The following is a 12,772-nucleotide window of genomic DNA, read 5'->3' as shown; positions in this document are numbered from 1 at the left end:
TCTCCATCAATATGGGGACTGGAGAGGTTGCTTAGTGGTTAAGAGCACCAACTGCTCTTCCAGAGAGGCCAGGTTTAATTCACCCAGTTGGTGGGTTGCAACCATCTAGAACTTCAGGGGCATAGGTGCCCTCTTCTGTCAGCCACCGGCACTGCATGTGCATGGTGCACATACATACCAGCAGGCAAAACACCCACATATGAAAAATAAGGTGGAGGCTGGTTGAAATGGTATAAGTCTATAGTCCCAGAATTCTAGAAGTGAAGGCAGGAGGACTGTAAGTCCAAGGCCAGCTTGTGTTTCCTAGGGAGTGAGGAAAACCAAACCAAACCAAAATTGAACCTGAAAATTTTTAAATTAATTTCCAAGTTAAAGGCCTGGTGGTTACAGAATGCATGGCCCACTGTCTTAGTCTTTTGTGCAAGTATATAGCCTGATGAATGCTCTCCGTGCTTGAAATGTGTACACAATATGATACAGGAGTTATTATATTAAATTATTCACTGCATTTAAATATTTGCTGATTGCTGGTGGTTATTTTAGCTACATCTGAGCTAGATATTGACATGGTCTGACCTTTGAGAGCTTCTCCTAGCTGTTCTGGCTGTTTTGTTGTGGAAAGCTGAGCTGTAGGCTTCTCATATTTGCTTTTGTTGTTTGTTTTCTTTTGTTTTTCTAGACAGGGTTTCTCTGTATAGACCTGGCTGTCCTGGAACTCACTCTGTAGACCAGGCTGGCCTTGAATTCAGAAATCCACCTGCCTCTGCCTCCAAAGTGCTGGGATTAAAAGCATGGGCCACCACGCCTGGCTTGTCGTGGTTCTTAAATATGGGAATGAAGTCTTTCTTTATGAAAATTTTGGTAAAAGTTCCCAAGTACTGTGATAATGGTTTGTATCTTCTATTTTGATGATATTCTAGGTTATACTACAGGTTCCTGGGATGTGTAATAATAAAATCATAGCATATTATTGGTTTACATCTTCTAGACATTTAAAGTTTTATTTATTATTGTGCGTGCATGTGTGTGTGTGTGTGTGTGTGTATGTGTGTGTGTGTATGATATGTGCAGTTGGTGGTTGTATGTGTCATGGTGCACATTTGGAGGTGAGAGGACAAGTGAGTTAAACCGACTCTCTTTCTGGGATTAGTCACCAGGCTTGTGCAGCCTCTACTGGCAGTATAGGCTTCTTATTGCTATTTTATTCCAAATTTCTGAATATTTTAAAAGAACATGTCAGTGAGTTTTAGAACTGTGTCAGGTTTTAGAAAGTATATATAATGATTTAAAACAATCTGTGACAACACAAAAGCGAGGGTAGGAACATGTGCTGCTCTTGCCACGCACCCAGCACACAGACTGAGATGACTGAGGTTAGGTGTTCATAATCTGCCAAACGTCATGAGCATCAAAGCCGAGGAAGAACGCAGAAGACACCATGTTTTGTAGGCACCTTTCAAAATTTTAGTAAATTTTCTTCCCAATCTCTTCAGTAGAATTTGGGCTTGCCATAGCTCTACTAGCCCTGGCTGTCCCAGAACTTGCTCTGTAGACTAGGCTGGCCTTGAACTCAGAGATCTACCTGTCTCTCCCTCCCTAGTGCTGAGATTAAAGTGTGTGCCACCAGTGCCCAGCATGCAAAGTTTAGACTTAAAAAGATATTAGAGTTTCACGCATTATATATTTTTCATAACTGTAATTAATGTCTCCTTTGTTTTTTGGTATAGTCTTTTAGAAAGGGTCTTGCCATGCTGCCCCAAACTGATTGCTCCATGTCCTAGATGACATTTGACATTATCAGCTGACTGAACTCACTGTGAAGCTGAAGATAATCTGGAACTCTGGACCTGCAGTGTTGAACTCTGGAGTGCTGATTTTACAGGCATGGACCAGCTACCACACCCAATTTATGTGATGCTGGGGAGTGACCTGAGGGCTTGGTGCTTGCCAGCAAAGTGCTCTTCCAAATAAGCTACATCTTCAGCCTCCAAAACTTAAAATTTCATATATATATATATATATATATATATATATATATATATATATATATGTGTATGTATGATCTTACTTTGTACTTCAGGCTGGATTCAGTTTTATGATGGTTGGCCATCATCCTTCTGATTAAACAGAGTACTAACCATGCCTAGCTTCCATAAGGCTTTTCTATTAACTGGGTTAGATTTATCAATATACACCATGTAATGAAATTAAGAACATTCACTGATAAATCAATACAGCTTCGATAAGCATATTACATGCTAAAGTATTTTGTAAACAGCCCCTGACCCCAACGTCTGCTAATACTTTCAAAATCTCTTTAGTGTTTCAACAGAAGACACTTGAGTAATCCTCTCTGTTTCTACTATTTAGGAAGAATATTGAAGGGAAGCCACCCTTGCATAGATATATGATCGAGCCTGCCTGACCAGGTCTCCTGACAACCCAAAAGATCTTCAAACATACTTTGAGTACAGCCACTCTACGGGACATTTATGGCAAAAACACATTGGGGAAATTCCTGGAAACATAAGTAATGACAAGAGAAATTGGAGAAGCAACATTCTCGAGAGATGCAAAACTGTCAAACGTTACCTGGCTTAAGTTGTAATAAACGTCTCTGGAGAGAGAAAGGAAATACATTTCAGTAAACATCATATGAAACATTAGCTAGAAAGCTATATCTTCAATAGACATGTTTCTTCTTTATTTTTTCAAAAGAAAAATCCATTATTTATTTATTTACTTCTCATTAAGGTAAGTTCGGGATGGGTACAAGCATCACCCATTGGACAAATTCTGTGTCCAATGGCCTTCGCAGGAAGGTTGCTTCAGAACGTGGCACAAACCATGCCTCTGTTTCTCTGGCCAGAGTTAACTGGACCACTCTGGTTGTGTTTGGTTTGCCTCCAAGAGTCACTGCACTGATGATAAACATACGCACACCTCTTGGCCAAGTGCAATCCAGTTTCATCTCGGGCATAAACACCTTCAGCTTTATGAAGAACCCTCAGAGACCTTACTCCTAGCCAGGACAAATGGCTTTGCACCGCAGCCTTCCAGGTGTACTCACCTTTCAGAAGTCCTGTTCCCAGCAGGCCTCCACAGGGCCAAGGTGGCAGAAAGCAAGGTATACTGTTTCTAAATCTTTGGGTATTCTCTTTACATTTTGGTAAACAGATATAAAGAATTTGATGTTAAATGTAAAACAAAAACGAACCCTATATATCATGCTGACTATGGACCAAAGTGTCTATCACTCATTCCCCATCATGGAGGGACGAGGTGTTTGTATCTTAAAAGTATATTACCAAGTAAAAGAAGCCAGTCTTGGGCTGGTGAGATGGCTCAGTGGGTAAGAGCACCCGGCTGCTCTTCCAAAGGTCTGGAGTTCAAATCCCAGCAACCACATGGTGGCTCACAACCATCCATAACGAGATTTGACTCCCTCTTCAGGAGTGTCTGAAGACAGCTACAGTGTACTTACATATAATAAATAAATAAATCTTAAAAAAAAAGAAGCCAGTCTAAAACATTTATATACTATAGATTCCAACTATATATCATTGTAAAAAGGAGAACCTATAGGAAGAGGTAATTTTTTAAAATGTGATTTCTGTGGGCCAGGTAGGAGAGAAGAATGCACGTGTGGAATGCAAGTACCTTAGGATGGTGAGAATCCATGGAACCAGGATGATGGAGATCCACCATCACGCATTGGTCTATGCTCGTGGAAAATAAAGTACCAAGACGGGACTGATGATGCAAGCCCTAGACTTTTGGTGTTCAAGCACTGGTCTTGGCTTATCAACTAAAAGAAATATGCCACTTTGGGAAGCCATATATAATGGGGATATGCCTGACTACTTATAATATAAATGAAATGAAAAGTCAGAAAAATTAATATAATATTCACTTACCTTAATAAAAGAAATCAACAAAATTGATATATTAAATGATAAAAAATATAGAATTTTATATTATTCTTGAGTGTTAATATTCCTCAAATAAATTAAAATATTAAGATACAATAAATTACAATACAAACCCTGGGGCACAGGCACAGTTGGGTGATAGAGTATCTGTCTACTAAATATGATTCCCTGGCTCAATCTCAATACCACAGAAATAAAATGAAATAAATAAAAATAAAATCCCAACAAAGGATTTTGTAGAATGTTACAAATCAATTCCAAAGATTTATAGGGAGGAAAACAAATATGTTTGAGTGTAGCTAGGGTCAGGTATGGTGGCACTGGCCTGTAATCCTGCCATTAAGGACGCAAGGCAGAAGAATCATGAGGTCAAAGCCACCTGGTACTACATAGTACTACAAGACCTTGTCTCTAAAAACCCTGGGCTGGAGGGTGGAACTCACTGGAAGACTGTAAAGGACCTTAGGTTAGATTCCCAGCACTGCAAAAACCAAGAGATAAACAGCAATAAAATAAAAACATGGGTTTCCCAATAAAGGATGAGGGTGACCACCAGACAAGAGTGGCCACTTACGCTCATACTTACCAGATTTTCTAATTAAAATGTGAACTCAGAAAGAGAAATACTTCACATTGTTGTTCATATGCAGATCTTAGCTTGGAGGGTGTGTGTGTGTTGTGTGTGAGTGTGTGGTATGTTTAGGAGTAGGTGGTGTGTATGTTTGTATGTACGGTGTATGTATAAGTATATGGTATGTCTGTATATGTGTGTGGTGCGTGTGTGTGGTATGTGTGCGTGGTATGTTTATGATTATAGAGTGTGTGTATTGTGTTCATTAGTATGTGTTATATGTGTATATATGGGTATTAGTGTGTGGTGTGTATATTTATGTGATTGTGTGTATGATATGTATGGTATCTATCTGTGTGAATGCGTGTGTGATATGTATGTATGTGAGTGTGTAATATGTGTGATGTGTATGTGTATGGTGTGTGTGTGTGAATGTGTGTGCAGTATGTGTAGGGTTTGTGTGTGTTGTGTATGAATGTGTGGTAGATGTGGTGTATATGTGTGAGAATATGTGTATGTGATATATGTATATGTGTATGTCATTGTGTAGTATGTGTGAAGTTCATGGTGTGAGTCTATGCATGTGTGTGTGGGGGGTGTGTTTGAGTGTCCTATGTATGAGTGTGTGGTGTGTGTTTGGTGTGTGTATAAATGGTGTGTGTGAGTATGTGTTGTGTATGGTGTGTGTGAGTGTATGGTATGTGTGGTGTGTGTGGTTTGTGCCTGTGTAAAGCCTATGAAACTAGAAAGATGTCAAGAGAGGGTTTCAAACAGAGTGGGATGGGAAAGGTAGCAAAAGGAAACATGTGACATGAAATCACTTTGACATGAAAAGGTGCTTTGGGGAAACCACATGGAAATGAAAAGGAGGGAACAGGAGGGAAAGGGGAGGAGAATCTACTAAAACCCACTTTGAAAAGGTCACAGAGATGCCTGCAAAGATAGCTTAGTGCTTAAGGCACTGGCTGCTCTTTCAGAGAGTAGGCTTCAATTCCAAGCACCCACAAGGTAGTTCACAAACATTTGTAAGTGCAGCCTCAGGGGATCCAATGCCCTCTTCTGGATTCCTCAGATACTGCACATGTGTGGTGCACAGAAATACATGCACACACAACACCCATACACATAAAATACAAAAAGAAAGTGTCATAAAGATATCTAATACCTTGTAAGTGGATTAAAAAGCTAAATTGAAATCAAACAAGCAGTAAAGAAGATAACAGAGGCAAACAGATGAGCTAAATAGAACAACCAGCCGAGGAGGCCAGGCATATATAGAAAACTCAGCTACGAATGCGAAGATACTATATATACATTGTGCAGAAAATTGGTGTGAAAATTAATTATTCATGTTTAAAAACAGAAGTGAATTTCCACCTGGAGGCTTGTTCAGAACTAATTCCAAGAGGAATAAGATTTTTTTTCTTCGGGCTTAAGAGATGGTTTAGCGGTTAAAAACACACTGACTATTCTTCAGAAGGTCCTAAGTTCAAATCCCAAAAACCACATGATGGCTCATAACCATCCGTAATGAGATCTGAGGCCCTTTTTCTGGTGTGTCAGAAGACAGCTACAGTGTACTTACATATAATAAATAAATAAATATTTTTAAAAAAAGATTTTTTTTCTTTTGGAGGAGGGGTTTCAAGACAGGGCCTCACTGTGTAGCCTGGGCTGTCCTGGAAAGCACTCTGTAGACCAGGCTGGCCTTGAACTCATAGAGATCTACCTGCCTCTGCCGCTCAGTGCTGGGATTAAAGGTGTATGCTACTACTCTCTGTGCAGATTAAGAGTTTTATAGAAAAAAAAACTTAATGTAGAATACTGTGATCTAGAAGGTAAGGAAATCTTTCTGTTTTCCTAATATTTATTTATGTATGAGTAAAGCATTGCTCTCTTCAGACACACCAGAAGAGGGCATTGGATCCTGTTACAGATGGTTGTGAGCCACCATGCAGTTTCTGGGAATTGAACTCAGGACTTCTGGAGGAGCAGTCAGTGTTTTTTAATTCCCGAGCCATATCTCCAGCCCCAGAAATTTTCTTTAAATGGATTTTAATCAACAAAAACTCGCAAAGGACGAATTTAAAATGAATTTGCAATAGGAAGGGCCTCTGTGAATAACAGGGAGCAGAAGTAATGATGTACAAAAACCTGAGCTATCGCTCCAGCCATTTCAACCTGCTTTCTTATAGAACCCATGACACCTGCCTAGGAATGGCACTGCCCATGGTGGACTGGGCACTGAACCATCAATAACTAAGAAAATGCCCTACAGCCAGACCCTACCAAGGCATTTTCTCAGTTCAGGTTCCCTCCTTTCAGACAACTCTTGCTTGTGTAAATTGACATAAAACTAGCAGCACGCTTGGTGAGATCTAAAGGAAAGCAAGGGCTCACCTATCACCAAGGATTGTACAGAGTCTCTGGGTTACTTCCTGGATAGTACTTCTCTTTTGGCTGTGTGGAGGAGACAGAGCTAGCTCAGGGAGGCTGTAGGTTTGTCTTGGTTATTGTCAGCTCTTGGGGCTCAGTGTACATAAGTGAGAACAGTAATCCATTATGTGACTCTACCGGTTTCTTGGAAGATACCTTAGTTCCTTTCATTATAATGAAACCACCCCATGGGTGACTTTATCCTTAATTTCTCATTGCTCTGGTGGCTAGTACAAGCACTACCCAAATAGAGTCACCTTCACTCAGCTTCATGCCCTAGAGTAGGCCATGACCTGGCTTGTAGATGATAGTGTTTCACTCTGAATAGTAGGGACTCTCTATCATAAGGCCCTAATCATATCCATAAGGGTTCTATCCTTAGGGTCTTATCATGTTCCTAAAGCCCTATACCAACTATCACAATATGAACTTGGGCGGGGACACAAGAGCTTAGTTCATTGAAATAGATTTTTCTCTCTGGTAGCTCTGAAGTTCTTCTCTTTAAAAGAAGCAGAACATAGTCAATTTAGTCACAGTGGCAAGTTTAATTTCCCAACACAGCTCTATCAGGAGTTTTTATTTGGGAATTTGCCCTTGTCAATTGCTCCATGGTTTCAGAACCAATGGAAGGATGGCCAGTGATTAAGAAGGAACAGAAGCCTGACATTTTCATGAGTGTCAGAGGCTCAAACCATGCTTCTTAGTGAGACTCTGGAGAAGTCGATGTTAAAGAACCATACGAAGAAGAAAATGAAGCTGCTGTCAATAACCATGCCTTACTACACACGTGAGTGTTCTGATTGCATCTGCCCATGGTACATGATGACTGCTAATGCAGCCAGGGAAGAGTGGGTTACAGTATTATCACATGTAAAAATAAATCACATAAATAAAATGATATTACTATGGAAGAGGGAGGAAGGTCTCCTCTAGAAAAAATAGATGTACTGTAGATAAAAACAAAACAAAACTCGAAATGCATTCTGCCTTCTTCTTGATGCTAAAGCATGCCTATGCTCACCGAATTTTTTTTCACTTATTGAATAACTTTACAGCACAATTAATCAAGTATTATCAAACGGCTTCCTCCTTTTATAGGCATCAATTCTTGTGTTAAGTAGTGACTGAAGAATTATATAAGACAGAGACTTTGAAAATAGATGAGAGATGCTCCAGTCCCGGCTACCTCTGCCATCTTCCTTCTGAGCTCAGCTGAGGCTGCTAAGGGCTCCAGAGTGCTCTCCATGCCACAGGACCTCTGGATCACCTCGGGATCAGGGGTGAGTGGAATGCAACATCAGCTCCAAAGAATCAAGGAGGGTCTTGGGCCAGCAGGAACAGGGACAAAGGAACCCCACCCAATGAGAGGCTGGGGCTTGCCCTGCCATCTTCTGCATGAACCCAGCCTAGGGCACAGAGGACTCGCCGCACTGCAGGACCCCTAGCATACCCAGGACCCCCTGTTCACCTGAGAGCATATGGATGATAGAAGCAACAGAGCTTCTTGGTTAGGGTCCTGACGGGCCTTCATCCTCAGCCAGGAGGCAGAACTCAGACCCAGATCCCTGGGGACGTTCATTCCTTGCCAGAGGAGAGCCAGCCTATAGGGAGAGTTCTGACTCCAGAACTCAGGAGGTGAATCAGAGCTCCAGACTGCTGGATACCTGCCTTGAACGAGGAGAGCTTGCTTGCAGAGAGTGCTCTGACCACTGGAACTCAGGTGAGAGTTGAACTCCCAGGAGTGCTAACAGAGGCTAACAGAATCACAGGAGCATTGAGCTCCAACCAGAGACAGCTTAAACATTAACACCAGAGATTTCCAGATAGCGAAAGGCAAACATAAGAATCTTACTAACAGAAACCAAGAACACTGGGCATCATCAGAACCTAGTACACCCACCACAACGAGTCCTGGATACCCCAACACACAGAAAAGCAAGACACAGATTTAAAATCATATCTCAGGATGGTGGTAGAAGATTTTAAGAAGGGCATTAATAACTCACTTAAAGAAATACAGGAGATTACTGGGAAACAGGTAGAAGCCCTTAAAGAGGAAGCACAAAAATCTCTCACGGAAATACAGGTAGAAGTTCTTAAAGAACTACAGGCAAACACTGCTAAAACAAAAATCACTTAAAGAATTAAAGGAAAACACAATCACACAGGTAATAGAATTGAACAAAACCATCCAAGATCTAAAAATGGAAGTAGAAACAATGAAGAAAACCCAAAGGGAGACAACTCAGGAGATAGAAACCCTAGGAAAGAAATCTGGAACCATAGATGCAAGCATCAGCAACAGAATACAAGAGATGGAAGAGAGAATCTCAGGTGCAGAAGATTCCATAGAGAACATGGACACAACAATCAAAGAAAATGCAAAATGCAAAAAGATCGTAACTCAAAACATCCAAGAAATCCAGGACAAAATGAGAATACCAAATCTACAGATAATAGAGTAGATGAGAATGAAGATTTTAAATTTAAAGGGCCACCAAATATCTTCAACAAAATTATAGAAGAAAACTTCCCAAACCTAAAGAAAGAGATGCCCATGAACATACAAGAAGCCTACAGAATTCCAAATAGACTGGACCAGGAAAAGAAATTCCTCCCGACACATAATAATCAGAACAACAAATGCATTAAATAAAGACAATATTAAAAGCAGTAAGGGAAAAAGGTCAAGTGTCATATAAAGGCAGGCCTATTAGAATTACACCAGAGTTCTCACCAGAGACTATGAAAGCCAGAAGATCCTGGACAGATGTTATACAGACACAAAGAGAACACAAATGCCAGCCCAGGCTACTATATCCAGCTAAACTCTCAATTACCATAGATGGAGAAACCAAAGTATTCCATGACAAAACCAAATTCACACAATATCTTTTCAGGAATCCAGCCCTTCAAAGGATAATAAAGGGAAAATGTAGGGAGCTATTAAGACAACACAATTGTCGTGATCTCTGAATTGGGCCTCTCCCTCCGAGAAGAAAAGGGGGTCAAAAGCGGGCCACCGACACCGATTCGGAGAACAACCACAGAATGTTCCAGCCCTAAGTCATCGCAGATGTCCTGACCACACCCTGATACCACCAAGTTCCTGCTTCCCCGTGTAGCTGCCAAAAGAAAAAATTTCTATTGCCCCACTCCCACTGATAAGTACTTCTCCTTTTGCTTGTATTGCCCCACCCCTCCCGCTGATAAGTATCTGTACTTCCCCTTTTGCTTGTGCATGTAAACATTGAGCCTTTCTCAATACAGTGGGGTCTTAATGCAATTCAGAACTTTTCCGTGTTGTTATTTGCACAAGACCCTTGTCTCTCTCTACCCCCCATTTGGTTCTTAGGAGAAGGTCCCCTCCAGACCCTCGAATAACTGGACCTGCTGGATGGGTCAGAAAAACACCAACACAAAGATGGAAATTATACCTTAGAAAAAGCAAGAAAGTAATCCTTTAACAAAACTAAAGAAGATAGCAACAAGAACAGATTCCCAACTTTAAAACAAAAATGACAGGAAGCAACAATTACTTTTCTTTGATTTCTCTTAACATCAATGGACTCAATTCCCCAATAAAAAGACATAGACTAACAAACTGGGTACACAAACAGGACCCAACATTTTGCTGCTTACAGGAAACGGAACTCAGGGATAAAGACAGACACTACCTCAGAGTAAAAGGCTTGAAAACAATTTTCCAAGCAAATAGTCCGAAGAAACAAGCTGGAGTAGCCATTCTAATATCAAATAAAATTGACTTCCAACCCAAAGTTATGAAAAAAGACAAGGAGGGGCACTTCATACTCATCAAAAGTAAAATCTACCAAGATGAACTCTCAATTCTGAATATCTATGCTCCAAATGCAAGGGCAGCCACATTTATTAAACAAACTTTAGTAAAGCTCAAAGCACACATTGCACCTCACAAAATAATAGTGGAGACTTCAACACCCAACTCTCACCAATGGACAGATCCTGGAAACAGAAACTAAACAGAGACACATGGACACTAACAGAAGTAATGAAACAAATGTATTTAACAGATATCTACAGAACATTTTATCCAAAAACAAAAGGATATACCTTCTTTTCAGCACCTCATGGTACCTCCTCCAAAATTGACCATATAATTGGTCACAAAACAGGCCTCAACAGATAGCAAAATATAGAAATTATCCCATGCATCCTATCAGATCACCATGGACTAAGGCTGATCTTCAATAACAGCATAAATAATAGAAAGCCAGCATTCACATGGAAACTGAACAACACTCTACTCAATGATAACTTGGTCAAGGAAGAAATAAAGAAAAAAATTAAAGACTTTTTATAGTTTAATGAAAATGAAGCCACAACATACCCAAGCATATGAAACACAATGAAAGCAGTCCTAAGAGGAAAAGTCATAGCTCTGAGTGCCTTTAAAAAGAAACTAGAGAGAGCATATACTAGCATCCTGACAGCACACCTAGAAGCTCTAGAATGAAAGGAAGTAAATTCACCCAAGAAGAGTAGATGGCAGGAAATAATCAAACTTAGGGCTGAAATCAACCAAGTAGAAACAAAAAGAACCATTCAAAGAATCAACCAAACTAGGAGCTGGTTTTTTTGAGAAAAATCAACAAGATAGATAAACACTTAGCCAGATTAACTAGAGGGCAGAGGGACAGTATCCTAATTAACAAACAGAAATGATAAAGGAGACATAACAACAGATCTTGAGGAAATCCAAAACATCATCAGATACTACTACAAAAGGCTATACTCAAGAAAACTGGATAACCTGGATGAAATGGACAACTTCCTAGACAGATACCAGGTACCAAAGTTAAATAAGGATCAGATCTTAACCGTCCCATTTCCCCTAAAGAAATAGAAGCACTCATTAATAGTCTCCCAACCAAAATAAGCCCAGGACCAGATGGGTTTAGTTCAGAGTTCTATCAGACCTTCAAAGAAGACCTACTTCCAACTCTCCTCAAACTATTTCGCCAAAGAGAAACAGAAGGTACTCTACCCAATTCATTCCATGAAAACACAATTACTCTGATACCTAAACCACACAAAGATACAACAAAGAAAGAGAACTTTGACCAATTTCCCTTATGAATATTGATGCAAAAATACTCAATAAAATCCTTGCAAACTGAATCCAAGAACACATCAAAACGATTATCCATCATGACCAAGTAGGCTTCATCCCAGGGATGCAGGGATGGTTTAATATATGGAAATCCATCAGTGTAATCCACTATATAAAAAACTCAAAGATAAAAATCACATGATCATCTCATTAGATGCTGAGAAAGCATTTGACCAAATCCAACACCCCTTCATGATAAAAGTCATTGAAAGATCAGGAATTCAAGGCCCATATCTAAATATAATAAAAGCAATCTACAGCAAACCAGTAGCCAACATCAAAGTAAATGGAAAGAAGCTGGAAGCAATCCCACTAAAATCAGGGACTAGACAAGGCTGCCTACTTTCTCCCTACCTATTCAACATTGTACTTGAATTCCTAGCCAGAGCAATTAGACAACAAAAGGAGATCAAGGGGATATAAATTGGAAAGGAAGAAGTCAAAATATCACTGTAGTCAGATGATATAGCATATACAAGTGACACTAAAAATTCCACCAGAGAACTCCTAAACCTGATAAACAGCTTCAGCGCAGTAGCTGGATATAAAATTAACTCAAACACATCCGTAGCCTTTCTCTACACAACAGCATGAGAAATTAATTAGTGGAGCAACACCCTTCACAATAGTCACAAATAATATAAAATACCTTGGTGTGACTCTAACTAAGGAAGTGAAAGA

The sequence above is a fragment of the Mus caroli genome, chromosome 1 (genome assembly GCF_900094665.2).
Source record: "Mus caroli chromosome 1, CAROLI_EIJ_v1.1, whole genome shotgun sequence".
In the NCBI taxonomy this organism is placed as follows: domain Eukaryota; kingdom Metazoa; phylum Chordata; class Mammalia; order Rodentia; family Muridae; genus Mus; species Mus caroli.
The sequence above is the reverse complement of the archived record's forward strand: the minus strand, read 5'-3'. Positions refer to the sequence as shown.